Here is a 24304-nt window from a genome sequence, read left to right on the forward strand (position 1 = left end):
GTCCCCAGGCAAAGGTCCCCTTGGCCCACTATGCTTCATTTCCAGAGAACTGGACCATTCTAGTTCTAGTTCTGAAAGTGTGTGATTCTAAAGCTTTGGTGTTCCCTAAGTGTAAAGCTCTGAAGTCTGGGAATCTTTGACTTTGGAATCAAGAATCTGAGTTCTTGAAGTCTTTCTGGTTCTTGATTTCAAGGTTTAAATCAACCATAGGTCTGAATGACTTGATCCAACTCAAAGATCAAGGTTGGGGCCTGACTCTGTCCAAGTCATTGACAAACTCTCTGATTGCCCAGTGCCATTGGAGGCGCTTGGGAAAAGTGGTAAGAAAACGCAAGTATGACCTCTGACCTCTGAGGCTGCCTGATCAATTCCAAACCTCGCTTTGCTCTTCTCCCAACCCAGTTCAGTCATCTACTTTGCAGGCTGATTAGGTGAACTGAATGACACAGGAAAAAAATTGTATTTTTTAAATTTGAAAGTGGAGAGATGTAGGCAAAAACTTATGAGCAAGAGTTTGTATTAAAGAAAAACTTTAATAATTTGGTGAAATGCTTATGATGCATAATTAGGGAGGGAAAGAGTACTTATTTGTAATTATTTAGTTGAGTCATAATTTGATATGGTGTTTCTCTACAGAGGTACTACAAGGATTTTGAACTGATGCTGTCTTCATGGGGTGGGATGCTCCAGCATCTCTGGTCCTTGCCTATCAGTATGTCACTAACACGTCCTAATCATATCATAGGAGATACAACCAGGTCCGCAGCATTCTCACACCACACACACACACACAATACACAGACACACACACAACACATATGTACCACAACTCACACACACAGACACACACACAACACATGTATACCACAATTCACACACACACAGGCACAATACAGAGACACATACACACAGACGCACATACAGCACATGCATACACACACACACACACACACACACACACACACAGACTGGTTCCTCCTGAGGTCAGGGACCTTGTCTTTCTTGTTTCAATATCCCAGTCCGTGCCCCTGGCAGGGCCTGGCGCCTGGTAGGTATCCCACTGCTGCCCCCGGGTCCTTCTTCCCTGACCTCCAGACTGGTCTCAGCTCCCACCCTGTGTGCTCTGTTACCCTCCATGTAGCTGTCTGAGTATTTGCTTTAGAGCAGGAGTCACGCCAGTTCCCTGCTCATCACCCCCAGCGCCTTCTCATTTCTTCTTAAAATAATGCTGCAACTCCCTGCCTTGGCTCTCAGGCCCCCTCCTCTCTCTCATCTCCCACTGCATCCCTCACCCACCCCACCCCAGCCAGCAGGCCTCCTTCCTGCCTTGACGATGCCAAAGCCATTCCCACCTCAGGTCTGCACCTTGGCTGTCTCCCTGGACGCATTTACTCTCCTGACTAACCTTGTCATGACTCGTTTCTTTACATATGCAACTCAGCTGCTCCTCTGAGGAGTTTTACTTGATCACGTGAGCTAAAACAGGCCACCCCTAATATCACATCTCCCTGTTGTTATCCTCGACACCACTTCTTAGATCTAAAATAACGCTACTTATTTACTTCATTTACTCTGTCTGTACCAACTAAAAATATTTCCCTGTATCATTAGTTAAAAGATACTTAACATGAGGATACAGGAATAAATGAGTAAATTGAATGATGAATAAATGAGTGAGTGGATGAGAGGGTGGATGGGGAAAGTGGGAGGTTGAATGGGTGGAAGGGAAGATGATTGGGAAGGTGGGTGAAAGGATGGTGGGCAGAGAGATGGAGTGAGCAGTCTATTGATGGAAGGGAGAAATGGAGAGATGTAACAAAAGATGAGTGTATAGGCAAATGGATGGAAGGATGAGTGAGCGAACGGGACATGAGGAAAGATAGGTAGATGGATGCAGGAACAAGTGGATGGAAAGCAAGGTTAATGATAGACAAAAGGTGAGTGGATGGGATGGTTTGTGAAAGGGTAGATAGGTTGGTGAATGGTTGCTAAGCACCAGTGAGTGGCATGTGTTGGTGGGATTTGCCTTTTTCCTTTGTGGAATAGGAGTGTGGTCTGTTACCATGAAAGAGGTGAGGGAATAGGATGAGTTTGGAATAATTGATGAGTTTGGAAAAGAAACAGGGGAGGGCTTATTAGGCATATGTAGAAGACTGAAACCTGGAGAAGGAAATGGCAACCCACTCCAGTACTCTTGCCTGGAAAATCCCATGGATGGAGGAGCCTGGTCAGCTATAGTCCATGGGATCGAGAAGAGTCAGACACGACTGAAGCTACTTAGCAGCAGCAGCATCAGAAGACTGAAACAAGGATGAAAGCTCAGCTGTGCAGAGAAAACCCCATGTTGAGGGGCAGTGCTGACTGGTAAGGCAGAGCTCTGTAGCTTGGTTACAGCATCCTTCCTGGATTTCCTCCTTATCCTCACAGCACCTCTGCTCGAACCCTTCCATCTCCAGGAGGGTAAGGTGAGCTTCATTGAGAACAAGTTCTATGAACTGTTATATGGAGATGGAAAAGACAAGACTGCTCTGTTCATGTGAACACGCTGTGTGCTGGGGACTTCTCCACAGGAACGTCCATCTGCCGAGTGAGTACGGCGCTTTCTGTTTCTCTCTCGCCTGTTCTCAGGGCCTCGGTTTCTCTGGGGAGGGGCTGTGTTGCCTCTGCTCTCTTTGTGGAGCCCCTGGGACTTCCCATTTCCTCCTCTATGCGTCCTCCTGGGCTCCATCCCTTGGCAGTGTTCCCCAGGCCAAGCCCCCTTCCTAAGTTCCTTGCACATGAGGGCATCTACAGCATCTATTCTTGAGGCATACATTAAAGTGTTTTTATTGAAGTATAACATACATACTAAAGAATATATCCATGTTCTTTTCATAAGTTGGATGAATTTTCACATAGTGAGGCAACATGTGATCAATACCCCAGAGGCCCCACTCACACCTCCTTCCGGTCACCAACACCCAACAGAAACCACCATCTTCACCTTTAATACCTTAGATTTAATTCTGAATGTTCCATAAAAGAAAGAAAAGAAAGTGAAGTCACTCAGTCGTGTCTGACTCTTTGCGACCCCATGGACACCAGGATCCTCCGTCCATGGGATTTTCTAGGCAAGAGTACTGGAGTGGGTTGCCATTTCCTTCTCCAGGGAACTTCCTGACCCAGGGATTGAAGCCAGGTCTCCCACATTGTAGACAGACGCTTTACCATCTGTTCCACTTGTCAGTCTTTCTTGTCTTAACATTAGATTTGTGAGATGTATCCATATGGTTACGTGTTCAGTATCCTTGCTCTACGGGACTCTTCTGTGTGCTTTGGATTCTATGATCAGTTTTACTCTTAATGGATGTTTTAGTACTTGGCAAGATTTTCATTTTGTTTCACTTCCAAATGTTTTACCTTCTACTTCACAGAAACCCTTGAGTAGAATTGTTGGAATAAATAGTATGGGTATATTCAGCTTTGGCTGCTGCTGCTGCTAAGTCGCTTCAGTCGTGTCTGACTCTGTGTGACTCCATAGATGGAAGCCCACCAGGCTCACCTATCCCTGGGATTCTCCAGGCAAGAACACTGGAGTAGATTGCCATTTCCTTCTCCAATGCATGAAAATGAAAAGTGAAAGGGAAGTCGCCCAGTCGTGTCCGACTCTTAGCGAACCCATGGAATACAGCCTACCAGGCTCCTCCATCCATGGGATTTTCCAGGCAAGAGTGCTGGAGTAGGGTGCCATATTACCAAACATCTCCAAAGTGGTTCGCCATTTCCACTCATTCAAGCAGTGGATTAGAGTTTATATTCTCACCAGTACTTAGAATTTTCCATCTTTTTTCATTTTAATAGCTTGTTCTGGTTTGCATGTTCCCGATGATGAATTAAATATACTTTCACATATTTATTATTATTAGATATCTTTTTTATGTAAAGTTTCCTTTCAAGATTTTTCCCCCTCTTATTTTTCTGTTGGGTTCTCTGTCTCTTCCTTTAGGGGCTCTTTATGTATTTTATATATTCCTGATATTTGTTTACTGTTGGGTATTGGTTTTTGTGTGTGTGTGTTTGCTTTCGCATCTGTTTGTCTGTTTTGTTTTGCTGTGTTGGATCTTGGTTGTGGCACACAGGATCCTCATTGCAGAGCGTGGGCCTCTCTTGGTCGTAGCGAGCGACCTCCAGAGCGCATGGGCTCAGGAGTTGCAGCATGTAGACTTAGTTGTCCCTGGCATGTGGGATATTAGTTCCCTGACCAGGGATGGAACCCATGTCCTCTGCAAGGAGGGAGGACTTTTAACCACTGGAGCACCAAGGAAGTCTCCTTGCTGGATATTTGAATTGGGAACCTTTCTATACACTCTGTGTAGTGCCCTGTTTTATAGTTGAGAAAACAAACTGGGAGAGGGAAAGTGGCGATCCTAAAATAAGGCAGCACAGCCTGGGGCCCTGTGTTTTCACTCGAAGCCTACCATGACCTCCACTGCATCCCCCTCAGGGCCCAGGCTCCCAAGCTGGCATCATGTGCCAAGCTCTTCCGTGGCCCTTCGTCTGCTTGCCTGCTGGACATCCATAGTGCCCTTGAGCCCACTCCTCCTCTCATTTTTCCTCAGGCTGAGGACACCACTGAGGTGGACCCTCAAGAGCCAAGGCAGCATATGACCCCGCTCCTGCCTCTCTTAGCTTTTCAGTCACCACAGCCTACCTGAGAGACTCCATCTAGACTCATCTTCTGCCATATCACCTGCTCTGGCCCCCATACTCCAACTCAGGCCCCTCTTCTCTCCCTGAAAGTGCCTCCCCCCTTGCACAGGGCACCCAGAAACAGGTCTGAGGAGAGAAGACCATAGGGGCACTCAGTGCTTAGACTGTGGGGCAGAAAAGATCTGGTTCCAGTATTCAGTCTGTCATTTCCTGGGATTGTGACCTTAGCTAAGCTTCCTCACCCAGGAAATGGACTTGCTAAAGCCTCCTCTTAATAAGGTCCCTGTGAGGGGCTGCCATCTATGGGGTCCCACAGAGTTGGACATGACTGAAGCGACTTAGCAGCAGCAGCAGCTGAAAATTTAGAACTGTACTGGCATTCAGGAGGTATTTAGCAAGTCGTGGCTTTCAATCTCCTGGCCTGGCCTGTCTCCATCTACCTGGGTGGTACCTGCTCTTCTGGACCTGTGTTAGACCTATCCTCTCACCCAATGTGGAATTCACTGCCCTGGCTCCACTCAGCACACACAAAACCCACACACCCACACACCCACGCTCAGTTTGCGCTGTCTTTTCAGTAGTGCAAAGCACAGCTCACTTTCCATGGGATATACTAGTGGTGGGGCATCCTCTGCCTTCTGAGAACTCCTGTGGGGTCAGGAGGCTACTGGAGCCCTTCCCATCTCCCCCATTCTGGCCCAGAACCCACCATAATATCAGCAACCACAGGACTCATCTGCATGAATCCCTGAGGTCTGGAGTGTACAGGGTCCTGGCCTTCCCTGGCCTTAAAGAGTGCAGTAGGGGTGCATTATGGGGAGACCCAAGGGCACCCCAGGTGGGGACCCCAGAGGGGAAGAGATGACAGGATAACGGCACATTCCCAATGTCCAAGAAGCCCCTGGTGTGACTTTCTTGGTGCTCTGGTGACATCACCTTAAATTGGTGGCTCCGACAACAGGATGTACTATCTTACATTTCTGGACGTCAGAGTCTAAAGTCAAGGTGTTGGCCTGGCTGCTCCCTTCTGGAGGCTCTAGGAGAAAATGTTTTCTTCCTTTTTCTATCTTTTAGAGGTCCCCAGCAATCCCCAGTTCATGGCCCCTTCCTACGTCACCAAATCACATTGCTCCTCCCTCTGCTCCTGTCATCACATCTCCTCCTCTGACTCTGACCTCCTGCTTCCCTCTTTCCTCATGAGTACCTTTGTGTTTATGTTGGGTCCAACCAGATCAACCAGGATAATCTTCCTATTTCCTGATTCTCAACTCCATCACAGCTGCTGAGTCCCTTTCGCCGTGTAAGGTAACATAACCCAGGTTCTGGTGATGATGATGGCTGTCTTTGAGGGTTACTTTTGGCCAGCCACACCATGTACCTTTCCCTCTCCTTCAAGTTGCCACTTCCTCACCCCTCCCTCTCAGCTGGAGAGCTTCCTTCCTGTTTCACTAAGAATATCAAAGCTCTCAGCCTAGACCCCATTCATCTTCCCAGCCCACCTCTTTTCACACCAAGAAAACATCTTCTATTTCTCTTGAGCCTCCCGGCCCATCCCAGTCAGTCTCTCCTGGAGCTCTGGGTGCCCAGAATCTCCCTCGCTCCATGTCTTCCGTGTCCCCTTTCATGGCTCCTGTGTGAATGTGCAGTGGCAATCTCCCTCCCAATACTGCCCAGTTTCTCTGCCTCCTTTCCCCCAAAGACTCCTCATAACAGCCCTGGATCTAACCCACTCTGCCCAGGGGTGTCCCCAGTGCCACCAGAGCCACATGGCCAGCGTCCCCAAGAGCCTGTCTTGCCAGAGCCATCCTTGGACCTGAGTCCTCCTCTCACTCAGCACTTCAGCAAGTTCACTGCCATTTCCTGGGCACCAGGACCAGCCAGCTACCCTGCTCTGCACTGGTCCCCTCCCCTCCCACCTCTAAACGCTGGAGACCCCAGGGCTCTGTGCTCAGCCTGCTCCTCCTCCCTGCACTTCTTCCCTGGTTGGTGAGATAGGCTTAACTTTGACAGGTCCTGTTGCCTCCTTCAACATATTGTCCCAAATCTGACTGTTTCTTACCGCCCTGGCCCCTCCCCACCCATAATCTCTCACCTTGTCTCCTGTAGCTGCCTCCAAACAGGTTCATTCTCCACACAGCACCAGAGCAATATGGTGCTAGACTGACCTAGCATTTCTCCATGGGCGTCAACTCCAACCTCCACCTAAAGGCCCTGGGAACCTGAGTCCCATCTACCCTCCTTGCTTCCCACTTGTCATTGCTCTTCCTCCCACCCACCTGGCCATCCCTCCTCTCCTCGTCTACACTCACTGTTCTGTCTGCTCCAACCTCAGAAAGTTGGGTTGTCCTATTTAGTATCTCAGATTGGGAAAGCTCCTTGCTTCTACCCTAAGAAATGTCCTTCCCTTCCTGTCCTGTCCCTTCCGTGGCTTGCTTCCACACGTCATGTCTGACAATGGCAGTCTAGTTGGATTCTTTACAAAAGCTTCACGAAAGAGGAACTTCGTCATTTCACCCTTGTGCTCAAGGGCAGAAGCTGCCCTGGATGCTGGATGTGTGTGTTGGACAGGTGCTTGAAGGGGCCCAAGCACAGCTATGGCCCCTGCTCCTCTACCCACCTCCAATGATGAAACCTTCCATTTGGCTGGTGAGGTGAGGGAGTTTCCACCCAGATGGTCCTGCCCTGACAGCATTCAGGACTCCATTCAGGACTCCCAGAGGCTTTCAGGTGACCCTCAAATGCTCCCTGGGCAATGCAGGCTGCCTCCACCAGGCCTGGGTATGGGCACTTTCTGAAGAAACTCAACCAAGAAGTTGAGAGAAAACTAAAGGCCTGACTAAATGAATGAAAAAGGAGGATGACTCAGATGGGGATGTGCTGCTGCAGCTCAGTTTGCAAAAGCCGGTCTATTGCAGCTTCAGCTGGCCAGTTTCCACTCACAGACCAGCTCTCTTGGGTTCAAACCCTGAAGCTGTCCCTTCTTGGCCTTGGAGAGTGCTTTCTCCTGGACCACCATGCCCTTCTTGGGCACAGCCTCCATATATTGATGGATTTACATTTGTGATTGTTCTGAGGGTCGATCAGGAACTTCCTGAAGCATGATTCCAATGCTTACCTGCATGACTTAATCAGGCTGGTCAGAGTGGGATGCTGGTGTTTGGAATTTCACAGAGGTCCACCCGAGTGAGGCGGGAGGACAGAGACTCATAAGGCCCACTTTGCTACCTGGTCTTCTCAGACCTGGCTCAGTAACCCACCTGAACTCCCATTTCTTTCCTAGAGTGATTCTGGGGGGCCCCTGGTCTGTGACTTCACTAGTTCTGGGTTCTGATGGGGCTGGCCAGCTGGGGCTTTGACTGCCAATACCCCATCAACCCTAGCATCTTCACCAACGTCACCAACTGGATAGACAAGATCCAGAGACTCATACCCCTCCCGAGCCCACATCTGCTCTCCTCCACAGACCCAGTTTCCACAACAGCCTCCTCGCTGGAACCTTCCCCCCTCCCCTCCTCCAGTCCCATCAGCTCTCAGTGGTCCATTCTTGGCTTTCCTGTCCACCAGCTGCAACCCCCACAAACCAAGCTTGAAACACCAAATAAAAACAAATGAAAGACTCATCCCAATCCTGTCTTGGGGCCCTATTGCTCCTCCTGATCCTCAGCACTCACCCCTTCACTTGAGGTTTGTTGTCTGACCCTCCAGACAAGGGAACAGCAACTGGCAGGAACATTGCAGCAGGAGTGGAGCGGGGTTGGGGACACTGGAGCCCAGCTGGGGAGAAAGGGCATCTCCGCTTGCATGCACCACTCCTGCTGTGGGAGTGCACAGACTTTGGAGGAAGGACATCAGTCAGCTCCAACTGCCATAACAAATATCACAAGCAATGTGGCTTAGACAACAGGAACCTTCCTGGCCCTCAACCCCACATGACCGCTCCCTTCTGGCCAGGGGCCCAGGCCAGCCTGTCCCAAGGTGTCCACATACCTTCAGCAGTAGGAGCCTAGAGTCTCCTTTCTGCTTAGCTGACTCAGGACTCAGTGACCCTGCCAATAAGCCTTGAAGCAATGCTCTCATCATCCTTCTTGCTAGTCTGCCTGATACAGAGTCTTTGTGTAGCCAGCAGGATCCAGGAAGCCTCACAATGCACTTGTCCCAGCCTTCAGAATCTCTGATAATCTGGTAAAGTTCCCCTTTAGCACATAGCCAATATGGACTAGATGCTATTCAAAAGATTCAGGCCAAATTCTTTCCAATCCTGGCATTGCCCACATATCCCAGAGTCTCACTGGCAGATGAACACAAATGGACTCACATGGACTCTCACACGGATCCCACTGGCTAGAGCCAGGAACTTGCACAGGAACTCCCTCCCTAAGATGAGCTTGGAGGTGCATTCCCAGCATCCACACCTTTCCACAGTCCCTGCCTCTGGGTGGAGTTCTACCACTGAGGTACCACCATGCTTAGCCATGTGTCCACCACCAGCATCAACTTTAAGAGCCCAGCAGTCTCTGGAAGGGGGAAGACTAGCATTCCCTCTCTTGTTGGTGAATTCAGTTATGGATCCTAAGGCAAGACTGCTCAGGCCCTTGGAGTCAGTGAGCTACTACCACACCACGTGGGCCACACACATTCTCCAGAAGATCAGGGGAGCTCAGGCAGTTTAGCTGCACTTGTAGCCACTCCACTGGTCCTAAGTTCTTATTTTCCTCCCAACTCCAGCATCCTCAGGCTGTCCATGCCCTGGAGGCTGGCCTTCATACACCTTATTTCTGGAGTTAGGTGGTTCCCTACCCCTCCTGGTTGTCCTTAGACCTGTAATCAGGGGATCCCAACACATACCTCATCTGCGTAACAGATGGACCAAATGTCAACTCCAGCTCAGCCAGTTCCCCATTACCTGAAACTGACTTAGTGCTCAGCATTATCTTGTTTTATCTGCTTCTTAAAGATAAACGGAAGCCTAGCGTAGTTAAGTAGTTTTTCAGAAATGACATAGGTAGGAATTAGTGGGAATAGGAATTGAAATCTTGACTTTCTTACAGAACTTGAATATCTTTGTTCTTCGTACTCTGCAGAGTGTATCCAGATGCCTGTTACCCTGTGTTCATTTTCCTGGAGTAAACAGCCAGGGATGCAATTGCTGGACCATATGGTAAGTACATATTTAGTTTTTTTTAAGAAATAGACAAACTGCTTTCCAGAGTGACTTTATGATTTTACAGTTCCATTAGTAACACTATGAGAAATCCAATTTCATGGTATACTCAACTAACAATAAAGTTAATTTTCATTTTAGCTGTTCTAAATTAACATGTGATTATTCTCATTGTGTTCCTAATTTGAGTTTCATTAATGACCAGGAGTTTTGAACATCTATTCATGATTCCTTGCCAAACACATGTCCTCTTTGGTGAAATATCTCTTCATAAATTTTCCCCATTTTCTAATTGAATTGTTCCTATTTTTATTGAGTTTTGATAGTTTTTTATATACTCTAGATACAACCAGAGATCAAATTGCCAACATCTGCTAGATCATCAAAAAAGCAAGAGAGTTCCAGAAAAACATCTATTTCTGCTTTATTGACTATGCCAAAGCCTTTGACTGTGTGGATCACAATAAACTGTGGAAATTTCTGAAAGAGGTGGGAATACCAGACCACCTGACCTGCCTCTTGAGAAACCTATATGCAGGTCAGGAAGCAACAGTTAGAACTGGACATGGAACAACAGACTGGTTCCAAACTGGGAAAGGAGTACGTCAAGGCTGTATATTGTCACCCTGCTTATTTAACTTCTATGCAGAGTACATCATGAGAAACGCTGGGCTGGAAGAAGCACAAGCTGGAATCAAGATTGCCGGGAGAAATATCAATCACCTCAGATATGCAGATGACACCACCCTTATGGCAGAAAGTGAAGAGTAACTAAAAAGCCTCTTGATGAAAGTGAAAGAGGAGAGCGCAAAAGTTGGCTTAAAGCTCAACATTCAGAAAGCGAAGATTATGGCATCCGGTCCCATCACTTCATGAGAAATAGATGGGGAAACAGTGGAAACAGTGTCAGACTTTATTTTTCTGGGCTCCAAAATCACTGCAGATGTTGACTGCAGCCATGAAATTAAAAGACGCTTACTCCTTGGAAGATAAAGTATGACCAACCTAGATAGCATATTCAAAAGCAGAGACATTACTTTGCCAACAAAGGTCCATCTAGTCAAGGCTATGGTTTTCCCAGTGGTCATGAATGGATGTGAAAGTTGGACTGTGAAGAAAGCTTAGCACCAAAGATTTGATGCTTTTGAACTGTGGTGTTGGAGAAGACTCTTGAGAGTCCCTTGGACTGCAAGGAGATCCAACCAGTCCATTCTAAAGGAGATCAGTCCTGGGTGTTCTTTGGAAGGACTAATGCTAAAGCTGAAACTCCAGTACTTTGGCCACCTCATGAGAAGAGTTGACTCATTGGAAAAGACTCTGATGCTGGGAGGGATTGGGGGCAGGAGGAGAAGGGGATGACAGAGGATGAGATGGTTGGATGGCATCAGCGACTCGATGGACATGAGTTTGGGAGAACTCTAGGAGTTGGTGATGGACAGGGAGGCCTGGCGTGCTGCAATTCATGGGGTCGCAAGGAGTCGGACATGACTGAGCGACTGAACAGAACTGAATGGAGGGTGTTTATACATGTGTGTTGTAGTGGCTAATATATTTGTATAATCAGGATGAGGCTAAGTATACATATATAGTGTCCTTCTATTTATATGTTGGGAGAGAGGTGAGGAGGTTTTATTCTGGAGAGATAACGTAATATATTTCCAGCGTTCTTGCCTGGATAATCCCCATGGACAAAGGAACCTGGCAGGGTATAGTCCATGGGGTCACAAGAGTCAGACACGACTGAATGTTTAAGCACAAGATTTTATTCTTTATATTGATTAAGAATGGTGTTTTTTTTTCTTAATATCTTTTTTGGGTAGTTCATTGCTTTTATATAATGACTTCTATATGCTGATTTTAGCTCCTGCAAGTTTACTAAATTCATCTATGAGTTCTAATGTTTTCTTTTGCTGTTATCACTGTGGTTTTATATGATCATGTCATCTGCAAATGGAAGTAATTTGACTTCTTCCTTTCTGATTTTAATGCATTTTATTTCTTCATCTTGCCTAAGTCCTCTGGCTAGGACTTTCAGTGCTATGTTGAATAAAAGTGGTGGGTGTGGGCATTTTTGCCTTCTTCCTGATATTAACGTGAAAGCTTTCAGTTTTTCACTGTTGAGTAATATGTTTGCTATGGTTTTTTTCATATATGCCATTATTGTGTTGAGGTATGATCCTTCTATACCCAATTTGCTGAGAGTTTTTATCATGAAAGAATGTTGAATTTTGTAAAATCCTTTTCTGAATTTTTTCAGATGATCATACGAGTTTTTCCCCTTCATTTTCTTAATGTAGTGTATTATGTTGATTGATTTGTGTCTTTGAATCATCCTAGCATCCCGTGAATAAATCGCACTTAATCATGGGGTATGACTCTTTTAATTTATTCTTGAATTAGCTTTGCTAATATTTTGTTGAGGATTTTTGAATCTGGGCTTATTCCAGATATTGGCCTATAATCTTCTTGTAATGTCTTTGTCTGACTTTGGTATCATGGTAATGCTGGCCTTGTAAACTTAATATAGAAGTGTTCCCTCCTCTCCAGTTTTTTTGGATGAATTTGAAAAGGATTGGTATTAATTCTTTAAATGCTTTTTAAGATTCACCAGTGAAGCCATATGGTACTGGATTTTCTATATTTTTATATTATTGATTCAATCTCCTTATTTGTTATTGGTCTGTTCAAACTTTCTATTTTGTCTTGATTCAGTGTTGATAGGTTGTATGTTTCTAAGTTATCTAATTTGTTGACATAATTGTTTATAATAGGCTGTAATGATTCATTTTCGAGGCATCATTTGTATTGCTGCCTCTTTCATTTCTGATTTCATTGATTTGTCTTCTCTCTTTTATCTTAATCTGGCTAACAGTCTGTCAAATTTATGATTTAAAAAACACACTTTTTAAAATTTTTCTATTATTTTTCTATTCTCTAATTCCTTCTGCTAAGTGTGAGATTAGTGTTTTCATTTTCTATAGTTCCTTGAAGCATAAAATTTTTTATTTGAAGTTTTTGTTACCTTCTAATGTATGCATTTATCACTATGAACATCTCCTGTAGTACTGCTTTTGCTTCATCCCATAAGTCTTGGTGTGTTGTGTTTCATTTTAGTTTGTCTCAATATACTTTTTCATTTTCCCTTTGATTTTGTCTTTGACTCAATATTTTTTTTAAAAGTGTTATACAGCATTATAACTCTAATTAAAATTGGTGTATTTTATATATGAGGGTTAATAAAATAAATCCTAAGAGTTCTCATCACAACAGAAATACTTTTTTATTTTTATCCATACAAGATGATGGTCACTAAACTTCTTGTGGTTATCATTTCATGATGTATATAAGCCAAATCATTATGCTATATGTCTTAAAATTATGCAGTGGTCAATGTCAATTATCCTCAATAAAATCAGAAGGGCGGAAAGAATGTACTGTTTACTTTCCACATATTTGTCAATCTTCCTGTTATCTTACTCTTATGGGATTTCTTGTTTCATCCTATTGTGGTCAGAAAAGATAACCTGAAATTATTTCAGTTTTTTTTCATTTTTACTATATGACCAGAAGTGGAATTGCTGGATCACATGGCATTTTAATCTTATTGTTTTGAAGAATCTCCATACTATTTTAAACATTGGTTGTACCAATTTACATTCCAAACAGCAGTGCACATGGTTTGTTAAGTGATATCAGATCCACCATGAAGAAACTATCAAAGGCCTGTACACTCTGATCCTAAAGAACGCCTGTGACGTCTATGTGGGGGTCTCTGTATGATGATCTGAAAGGACTCTGTCTGGGTGAGATTACTCCGTGTGGGTTTGTGAGGGGGTCCTGTGTGTCGTTAGTGTGGGTAAATGCATGTCTGTCAGAGGGCTTTGTGTGGAGTCAGTGTGGATTTGTGGGAGATTCCCGAGTAAAGTTAGTGGAGTCCCTGTGTGGGGTTAGTGTTGGTCTGTCAGAGGTCTCTGTGTGGGCTCAGTGTGGGTCTGTGCGAGGGTTCCTGTGCAGGGTCGCTGCGAGTCTGTGGGAGATCCCTGTGTGGAGTTAGTGTGGGTCAGTGGGAGGCCCTGTGTGGGGTGAGTGTGGGTCTCTGGGAGGGCCCTGTGCAAGGTCAGTGTGGGTGTGTGGGAGGTTTCTGTCTGGGGACACTGTGGGTCTGTCAGGGGTCCCTCTCTGGGGTCAGTGTGGATCCGTCTAGATCTCTGTGTGGGGTTACTGGGGGCCCTGTGCTGGATCAGTGTGGGTATGTGCGAGGTCCCTGTCTGGGGTCAGTGTGGGTCTCTGTGGGTAGTCTTCATGGGGGGACCCTCCATTGCTGTCCTTTCTGCACCTCATGGCAGGAGAAGGGCAAGGGACTCTCCACGTCTGGTTCCTTGCTGTTCTGTCAGGGTCCCTTCTGTGTCATTTCTACAGACAGGCACCTTAGTTCCAGCTCCCCCGAATCAGTGCTCACTTCTTGGCACCTCTGAGAGGGCCTGGCAGCAGGAGGGCTCAGGATCCACGCTCTGTGCTCCCCTCTGTGAACTCTGGAGGCCACTCGACGGCCCAGGTCACAGCCCCTCCCCTCAGACCCTGGCTGAGCCCCCACCGCTATGCCCCCCATGGAGGATCTGTGCAGAGGCAGGACTAGTCTCCAAGGAGAAAACACAGCACAAGCAGGCCCGTGTCCTCTGCCCCCACAGCCCCTGGCCTTGGTCCCACATTTGGGGGTCCTGACAGGCATGGAGGCGGGGCCATTCCTGCTGGCTCCTGGATCGGGGACCCCTCCAGGAGCAGGTCTCTCCACCATAGGAGTGACTGTGACATAGAGCCCCAAATTGTTCTAGGAGACAGCTTTTGTCTCCCCACTTTCCCATGTGGATGGGCTCCAGGGAGAAAAGCTGGAGTCACCCATTCTCGACAGGTGACTTCCCACCCGCTCGGTGACACATCCTGTCTGCTGTTCTCTTCCCTCTCGGGGCTCTGGGATGAGTGAGGCTGAGAGCAGTTGAGACTTGCTATGACCTCTGCACAGTCCCTGGGCCTGTTGGGCCCCTCCACCTGTCCCTTGGGAGCCTCCTTGGGCCACATGTGTAGATAGAAATCAAAGACCACAAGTCTGTCCAGAGGTCCCTGACCTGTGAAATCTGATTATTTACATTGTGGAGAAGTGACGCTTCCCTTCTCGGAGGCTCCTCTGCCTCTGGCAGCCTGGCCCTCTGTGGAGGAGCTCAAGGTGTTCTCTTTCTGTCTGGGCTCTGGGAGCTGGAGTAGAGGGGAGACTCTGGGGTGGAGCCACCAGGAGCCACCAGGCCCCTAACTTCTTTCCTCTGTGCCTGTAGATGGTGCAGGGATGCCAGAGGCTCCTTGGTCTCTGTGCTATCAGTGGGCACTCTGCCCCCTGCCTCCTTCCCCACATCCCACCCTAGGGGCACAGCGTCCCACCCTCAGACCATGAGGTGACTGCACACACAGCCATGCCCCTTGCTCGTTCACCCAGGGCAGGTGGGTGCTCTGGGCAGGGGTGGGCTGGCCCTCAAGGGCCTCCATGTTCCCCACCACACATCCTCAGAGCTGAGAGTGTGTGGGCCTCATCCTCAACTCTGCTCCAGAGCAGAGAAAAACAGAGATAGGGTGACAGGGCTGGCACATCTCATTCCAGCTCCTTCTGGGAGAGGAGGGGCTTCCATGGCAGCTTCATCTATCCCACCATGACATGAGGACAAGATTTCTCCCACCTCTCACTTGGGACCAGCACTGCCCCCAAATGCCCCTCCTTATTCTGACATATGAACTTGTCTCTGACACTTTCTGAGCCTGAGTGGAGCACCCCTCCCCCAGGTTCATAATTTCTAGATAGAGAGAGAGCAGGAGAAGACAGAGCCAGTTCCAAAGAAGGGGGAGGTCTTTAGGTTTAGTTTACCTTGATGTGTTCTGAATGCTAAGATCATGGTAACTGAAGGTGCAGTGAAGGAATTGGGGTGAAGGTCAGTATCCACACTGGGGTCAACCTCCCTCCACGGCCCCATCCCACCTGGAAGCCAAAGCAGGCATCTGGAAAGAGTGGACCATTATCCATGGCCTTCCCCCGAGCAGGGCACAGACAGAGGCCACCAGCACTCATAATAAAAAACATTTATTCCAGGAAGCAAAAATATTTCTGCTAACAAGAAGCTTAGCATGCAGAGGACGTGCTAATATGAGAAAAAAAAAAAAAATGGTCTCTGCAAGATAACCTATCAGGAGTGCTGTGAAAGCAGGTTCTGATTGACCAGAAGAGGCATATTTCTGGAGGGGACAGCCTGGGATACTTGCAGTCTTGAGTTATGATGCCAGGCTCTGCCTGGAAGAAGACCTGGCTCCCTGGGTGAGATGGGAGACTGGACTCGTACACTTACTCTCTTTTGGAGAGCTATAGCCCAAGGGGGTAACTTGGTAATAACACGCTCTATCTTTTCTCACTCTTTATTGCTCTTGGTCGGAGAGAAAACTTTGGTGGCAGTAATGTAGACCTAATGAGTCCCGGAATTCTGCTTTGTACCAATTTAACACCAAAGCATGAGGTCCATGATGAAATACTGTCTTCTCTGTTAGGATCTGTCCAACATGAGAGTCTGAGCCTCAATAGCCCTGCTGTCCGTGGTCGATTTGCTTTTGACTGCCTCTTGGCTCTGGGCTGTGGCTGTTTCAGGTTTGCCTTTTTGCAGGGGCCCTTCTGATTCTTTGCATTTACTGGGGAAAATCCACTGCAGGAGATTAATCCATTTTTTGAAGCGGCTTTCTTCAGGATTAACTGTTGAAACTTGCTTCTTAGGGACTCTGCTGATTCCTTTTTCTGGCCAGAGTGACTAATCCCTCGGACCTGGTAGCCATTTGTTCTGCCAATCGTTTTTGATGCTGTCCAGTTTTGGACTCCTATATGCCTTTCTCCCTTCAGTGGGGACATACCTCTTGCTCTGGCTCTTATATCTGGGCTCCTGTCTCAGGGCCACCTGCTGCCCTTGGCTGCTCCCTCCACTCTATGTAACATCATAGAGTGTCTGGGAATTGGACGTGGATGTGTCTCCTCTGGACAAGGTTTGGGAACAAGACAAAGATTCCTGAGAGCAGCAAGGAACATATCTGAGTGACAGTCTTTGAGAAGTGTATCTGTGGCCTTGAAGGAGCACACCAGTTTCACAGTCTTGAAAGAGCATGCTGGTGGCCCAACCTCGATTCTGATTCTGCTGGTCTGTGGACCTTGAAACTCAAGCTTATGAAACTGTGCCTCAAAATTTAGATATTCTGGATTTGAGGCAACAAACTTTGTATTCAATGAAGGGTTTCTACTGGACCTTGGAGATCATGGACTCTTCAAATTCATATTAACGAGTAGGGATTTGACCCACACACTAGGTGCCAAAGTATCTTTTCCAGCAGGGTCTCCTTCCACAGGCTTTTGTTCTTGTTCCCTGGAAGATGCAGAACATACGTCAAGGTTCACTGCTGTCATGATACAGTAAGATTCTGGGGAGGCTCGTCCCCCAGCTTCCTCCTGTGGTCCACTGCTGGCCATTGCTGGACTAGAACTGGGCTCCAAGTTGCCTTTGTCAGCCACCATGACAGATGCGCTATGCCAGTTTCTGGTCACTAAACTGTATGTGGCTGCATGAGAAGGCGGCTTGTTTTCTGCCCAGTCAGAGGGACCTCTGAGGCCTTACGGATGTCACCAGCTGTGGGTCCTCCCAGAGCTCCCTGGGCTTCCTCACTCACCTGTGAGGGTGTGGGAAGGGGCCTCTCCAGGGAGGGATTTGCCCCTCTTGTTTCTACTTTCTCTCTTGCATGGGGCTGAGGAGGTTTTACCAAGCCCTTGGTTAATAGGGCTATTGAGGGGTCCCCAGATCCACAGGTGGCCTTCAAGGTAGACCCTTGAACCTTTTCAACTTCAAGCTAAGTATGAATTTGAGGAGCTTGAAGAGTAGGTCCCACCTGTGCCTCACCCTCAACTTTACTACATGTGTTTCCAGCTCCTGTTGAGTATCAGGACTGAGGACAAGAGACTCAAGGGAGGTGTTCATGGAGGCTTCCCCATCCTGAGAGGAGTGTGGATTTCAGGTCTCCATGGGAGCATGCATCTTTCCAAGAATGTCTAAAACAAGATTATCAGCAAATCTCGAACTGTAGACATTTACAGGGATCTCACTCTCGTGGATCTGCTGTGCCTACCTCCCTATAAGGATTCCTGAGACTTCTGGATGTTTCCTGCTGAGGCTCAACTCTCTTTCTGACTCAGTTTTGCTCTTGGATCATTCACTGGAGGGTTGGCTGAGATCAGGAACAGATCTTTTAGGATCCTCCCCACACTCTACCCTACATCATATTGCAGGTCTGTTCCTGGTGGGATTCATGCTGGGCACTTGGGCCTCATCTTCTCTGTGTCCTGGCTGATTCTGCCTAGACCTGCAGAGGACCTTGGGAATTTATCCTAAGGCTGCATCAGTTTCTGGGATGCTCGGATTCTGCAGGGCAGGCCAAACTGTTGCTGCATGAACCTTTTGGAAAACTGGTGCTCCAGTTCCTCCCAAACCTCAGGGCTGGCCAAATCTTCAGGAAGGATGAGGACAGTGCTGTGGGCCCAGGAAGACCTGTTCTCCTGGGGAAGGTTAGAAGTGACCTGGCTAAAGACTTGCTGAGATTTCTTAACCAAAGAGGATAAAGTTCTTCCTTTTTCTAGTTGCTTTTACCAAAAGTGGCATCCCAGGTTTTCAATTGCATTTAAGATGAAAGATTGTGCCATATTTGAGACTGTAGGGCAAGATGTTTCACAGGACCCAATCTGGTGTTGTGAAGATGTTCAGACTCGGAGAGAGGGTGATTGATGGACAGTGGTCTTTAACTGTGCCTGAGGTTGTGCTTAACACTGGGGCATGTTTGGAGTCAAGGGTTTGGGTTGGGCCTGGATCTCCATGTGAGCCTGAGGAGGTGGCGTTGGAGTCAAACGTTGGGGTTGGGCCTGGGTCTCCATGTGAGCCTAAGCTGGTGGTGGTTGACATGGAGATATGGTTAGAGTCAAGGGTAGGGGATGGTCTGGGGTCTATATGAGAGGCCGAGGTGGTTGTGGTTGACACTGAGCCATGGTTGTTGTCAAGTACAGAGGTCGTACTTGGGTATTCATACGAGCCCAAGGTGGCGGTTGAAACTGGAGCATGGCTGTAGCCAAGGATAGGGATTGGGTCTGGGATTCCATGGATGCTTCAGGTGGTGATTGACATTGAAACATGGTTGCAGTCCAGGTAGGGGTCAGGCCTGTATCTCCATGCGAGCATAAGGTGCTGGTTGAAACTGGAACATGGCTGGAGTCCAGATTTCAGGTCGGACCTGGGTCTCCATTTGAGCTTGAGGTGGTGGTTGACATTGCTGCATGATTGGAGTCAAGGTTAGGGGTCGAGACTGGGTCTCCATTTGAATTTAGGTGCTGGTTGAAACTGGGCCATGGCTGGAGTCCAGGTTTGGGATCAGGCCTGGGTCTCCATGTGAGCCTGAGGTGGAGGTTGAAACTGCTGCATGGTTGGAGTCAAGGTTCGTGGTTGAGCCTGGGTCTCCATGTGAACTTGAGGTGGTGGCTGAAAGTGAGGCATGGTTGAAGCTAAGTGTTAGGGACGGGTGTGTGGCTCCATGTGACCTAGAGGTGATACTTGCAACTTGGGACATGGTTGGAGTCTTATTTTGAGGTTCACCCTGGGCTACAGTTGAGGCAAGTGCTGGGCCAATATTGGTTGTGATGTTACTTTAGATGAAATTTGGAATTGTTCAACCTTTGAATGGTCATTGTTAAGATATGGCATAACTCAAGAAGGGACCCAGGTACTATGACAGTAGCCACCAGACTCTCACTGTGCAGAAAGGGGAGACCCCAAAACAGATAACTGCATGTCTTCTGTGGATGGTCCCCCAGAGTGTCAGGATATTGGAGCTTCTTGGGAACAAGCAGCTATTCCGGTTTCCCTTTGATGCTCCAGAAGTTTTGTGACGCAAGGTGTCCTGCTTGTCACCAAGTGACTTGATCCTCTTCCCCAATGAAGTTAGGTGATAGCCTGCCTCCTCTCCTTGTTTTTCTCCTTCCAAATCTTGCCTTCTACCCTCTTGGTGATTAGTATCTCCAGCATCTTCTGGACATCCACATTGACAAAAAGAGAGGCTAGCAGCCTCTACCTACCTATTTTGGGTCTCCCCAAAATGAGGCCTCTGGTGGGTGGCTGGGAAGGTGTTCTTGCTTGGATTCTAAATGTCTCAAGGTGGAGAAGCTCCAGGCTTTGGCTGCCTCCTGCCACCATGCTAGGGCTGATACAGGTCTGCTTGAACAGACAATGCCTGAGATGGCTGATCTTTAAGGGGAGTTTGGAGATGACCTGTGTGGGATGGTGCCCAGTATGAGTGCCATGGAGTCACCTTGAGTGAGACTCAGCATGGAGCCTGATGGTGGTGGCATAGAGGAGGATGTTGGAAGTGGAGGGCAGGCTCTCGCATGAGAGGGGCTTGGCAAGTAAGGGGAAAGGGGAAGTGGCCAGGGTGAAAGGCTATCCAGTGGAAATAAAGGCCCTGGTATTGGAGAGGCACTCGGATGAATGTGAGGGAATGGAAACTGAGGAGGTCACTGAGCCTGGGGAAATGGTAGAAGCCCAAGATAGGGGACACTTGGTCAGAAGAGCTGGGGAGGTGGTGGTAGCTGCTTCTTCCTTGCATGGTTGGTGGGCTCCAGCAGGAACTGGTTGGCAAGCCTCACCAGGTGAATCTTTACACGACAGCTGATCAAAGCCTCCCGTCTCGGAAGCTCCCTAGGTGTCTGCAGGAGACATGAGGAACAAGCTGCAGCCAGGAGCCCTGGGGCCAGGAGGGCTGGGCAGTGCAGGCAGGGGTGGGCATCTGCACCCCACAGTCTGGCACCGCCCCAGTGCTGACTTCACAATGCTCCTGCTGTCCCTCACCCCAGGACGTTGGCCATACCCTGCCCCCAGGACTCCCCCTCTCAGCTCAGCCCCAGGCTGCCAGTATCCCTGGGGTCACACCTTAGGCTTTAGGAGGAAGAACCACCTAGAAAAGAAAGGGAAGATTCTCTACCTTTCCAGAAGTGAAGTCAGGTCCCGGACCTCTTCCAGTGCTTCCTGGAAATCTCTTCAAGCTGAAAATTGGCACACTGGGTCATGGTGGTGAACACGGGCACCTAGGGGTCTAAAAGGGAGTTGAGTGCACTGTCACTTTAAGGGACACCATTGGGAGATTGCAGACCAAGCGCCTGTGTCCAAGGCCACATAATCCCTGACAGTGATAGTGAAGCCTGTGAAAGGTTTATCATAAACACAGTGTTTCCCCATTCATGACCCTGATGCCCTCACAGCCTGCCTGTGGGGAGATGGGCAGGCACCACGCTGCAGTTGGATCTGAGCAAAGTAAAACCATGTGTCCTACGTGTCCTGGAGGGCTCACCTCCCAGTGTGGGTGCTATTTGTCCAATGCAGCCCACATGCCCTTTGGTACAGAGCCTTTTCCTGGCCCCTCACAGCTTCATTCTAGTATCTGGGTAATGTTCTCCTTCCCAGAAGCCTCCCTGCGAGTTCTGTTTCTCAAGGGAGAAGTCCTGCCACTGGCCCCTCTCAGAGTCCATGGACCTGGGTCCTCACGGCCAGAAAAATGGGGACAAACTCTGGGGGCACTCATGGCTGGATGGCAGAACTCACCTTTCAAAGCTCCATTTCTCTTGCTGCTCCTGCTTCTTCCCCTCTGCTCCATCCGATGCTGAGAGAGAAAATGAGGACTTAGGATCCAAATCTCAGTCTCCTCGCTCTAGACAAGCATCAGACACTAGCGTCCATACATGATATGACTCTCTACATTTCCCTAACAGCTCTGTGATTTTTCTTTCCTTTCATTCATTTTTAAATGGGATGAAATGTTTTGTTTTCCTTTTTTGAAGAACATAAAGAAGAGTTTTCAATATGAGATTCACTCTAGACTTCTTTTTTCACTGTTCCTCTGCTCAAGAAACACACACATTCTCAGACTATGGGTGAATCCGAGCTCCATCAGGTGGGTCTCTGCTTCCTGATACCAGCCTCCCCACTTCCCAGCTCCTGCTCTGAGGCTCTCAAGGCTTCAGCACTGCCATCAGGTCAGTCCTGTCTGAGACACTGTTCACAGCTGCTGAACTAGTGCTCAGGAGTCTGTTCTCTGGCTGAGATTCAACTAGGAATCCAGTCATTGCCCTCTGGTCACTGTGTCTTGGACTTGCTTTGGAGCCACCTACCTACCTGGATACATGGGTTGAGATCTTTAAATAGAAATCCTAGTGTTCACGGTATCTCTGCCCAGCCTGGTTTGTCCCTAGAGGGATATTCATCTATTCTTTCTTGAGGATAGATGTCCTGTTCTTTTCCATCTCAAGGGTCTTATTAGTTGACTCGGAAAAGTGAAAATAATAACAGAAAAGAACAGAGAAATATGTGCTTGTGAGTCTGGACCAAGAGTTCCTTACCTTCCTGATGTTTCCATGTTTCCTAGGAGGAGGAAAGGATGGGTTATTCTCAAGTTAGTGAAGGGTCAGGAAAAAGAGCCCCAGTCCACACAGAAAGGTGAGGATTGCATCGATCGCCCAGCAGGTGGAAATGGAGTTGAGCCAAATATCAAAAGTGCTTTTCAGAGAGAAGAGAGGATTCTCCATTGTCTGCATCACACTGCTGCCCTCAGGACCCTGAGCACAGGGTGTGCACTTGGGGACTAGAGTACTCAGCCCACCTCTCAGGGCTGTGGTCTGGTCACAAAGGGCTCCTGGGGGTAAGAGGGAGCAGCAGAGGAGGAGGCTGGACTATAGCCCCTCCCTAACCATCCAGCCCCGCAGCTTCATGCATCTCCCTTCCTCTGAGCCTTCCCTTCCTACCTTCTCATCCTGTTAGATAGAGACATTAGTCAAGTGTCAATTCATTCTGCCTAGAACTCAGAGAATTCCTGGTTCCTTTGATATCACTGCTTAAGCCCCATCAATACTTTTAAAAATCTGGAGTTCTGCCTAACTTTGGTTACTCCCATGTATTTTTACTCTTAGGATACACATATTTTTTAATTTCAGTTAATCTTTACTATATTCAACTACAGGCAATTAAAAACTAGATAAAAATTATTTGAAATTTACAAGGCAATCAAATATAAAGCAAAATGAAATAGTTAAACCTCAATTTTTCATAAAGTTGCCAGCGCCCTTATTTCAAACTGAAGAAAAACATTTGAAACATTCTGTACACATACCCAGACATCCTTTATTTTTAATTTTTTAAAAATTAATTTAATTGGACTGCAAGGTGATCCAACCAGTCCATTCTGAAGGAGATCAGCCCTGGGATTCCTTGGAAGGAATGATGCTAAAGCTGAAACTCCAGTACTTTGGCCACCTCATGCGAAGAGTTGACTCATTGGAAAAGTCTCTGATGCTGGGAGGGATTGGGGGCAGGAGGAGAAGGGGACAACAGAGGATGAGAGGGCTGGATGGCATCACCGACTCGATGGACGTGACTCTCAGTGAACTCAGGGAGTTGGTGATGGACAGGGAGGCCTGGCGTGCTGTGATTCATGGGGTTGCAAAGAGTCGGACACGACTGAGCAACTGAACTGAACTGAACTGAACTGAGTTACAATATTGTAGTGGTTTTTACCATACACTGACGTGAATCAGCAATGGGTGTACATGTATTCCCCATCCTGAACGCCCCTCCCTCCTCCCTTCCCATTCCATCCCTCAGGGTCATCCCAGTGCACCAGTCCTGAGCACCCTGTCTCATCCTTTAAACAAATCAGTCTCTAAGGATCAAGGTGTTTTTTTTTTTTTTTTCCAATTCAACATCTTCCTTCAGTATATGTTATAAGTTGAACTGCTAGCAGCAAATTCTCCCAAGTCTTTGTTTTTCTGGGAATATTTTTATTTTACCTTCTTTCCTGAAGCATAGATTTTATAGACATGGAATCCTTGGGTGACAATTTTTTTCCTTTAAGCTCTTTGAATATGGCATCTCACAGTCTTCCCTCTGCTGTTGCTGATTGGAAGTCAGTGATTAATCTGACTGTGTTCACCTCGTATATGGAGAACAGTTTTTCTCTTGTTACTTTCAAGATTTTTTCTTGATTTTCCACACTTTGACCAAGATTTGTCTTAGAGTGGATCAGTTTGCTTTCATTTTTCTAGAGGTAAACTCTGCCTCTGGAAGTTGTTTTCCATCAGAATTTTAAAAATTTTCAGCCTTTATGTCTACAAGTAATTTTACTCCCTCCCCTTTCTCTCCCTGTTTTCTGAGAGTCCCTTTCCTTCCATACTTCTTGGTGAGCTGAAGGGATGCCATAGATCATTTTCCCTCAACATTTTTCTCTTTGTTTTTACATTGATTTCTATGAATCCATCTTCAAGTTTATGGATTATTTCTGCTAGCATCTCAAATGTGCTATTGAACC

The 24304-nt window shown here is 47.4% G+C and overlaps 1 long non-coding RNA gene across 1 annotated transcript; it reads left to right on the forward strand.

Moving 5' to 3' along the window:
• The first annotated feature begins 1634 nt into the window (after positions 1-1634).
• Positions 1635-11942, forward strand: LOC101902217 (uncharacterized). The gene is made up of 3 exons (XR_009495602.1): positions 1635-2587; positions 9771-9847; positions 10194-11942. It is a non-coding gene; the product is annotated as an uncharacterized lncRNA (long non-coding RNA).
• Positions 11943-24304: the final 12362 nt, after the last annotated feature.

Source organism: Bos taurus, chromosome 8 (assembly GCF_002263795.3).
Source record: "Bos taurus isolate L1 Dominette 01449 registration number 42190680 breed Hereford chromosome 8, ARS-UCD2.0, whole genome shotgun sequence".
Lineage (NCBI taxonomy): Eukaryota > Metazoa > Chordata > Mammalia > Artiodactyla > Bovidae > Bos > Bos taurus.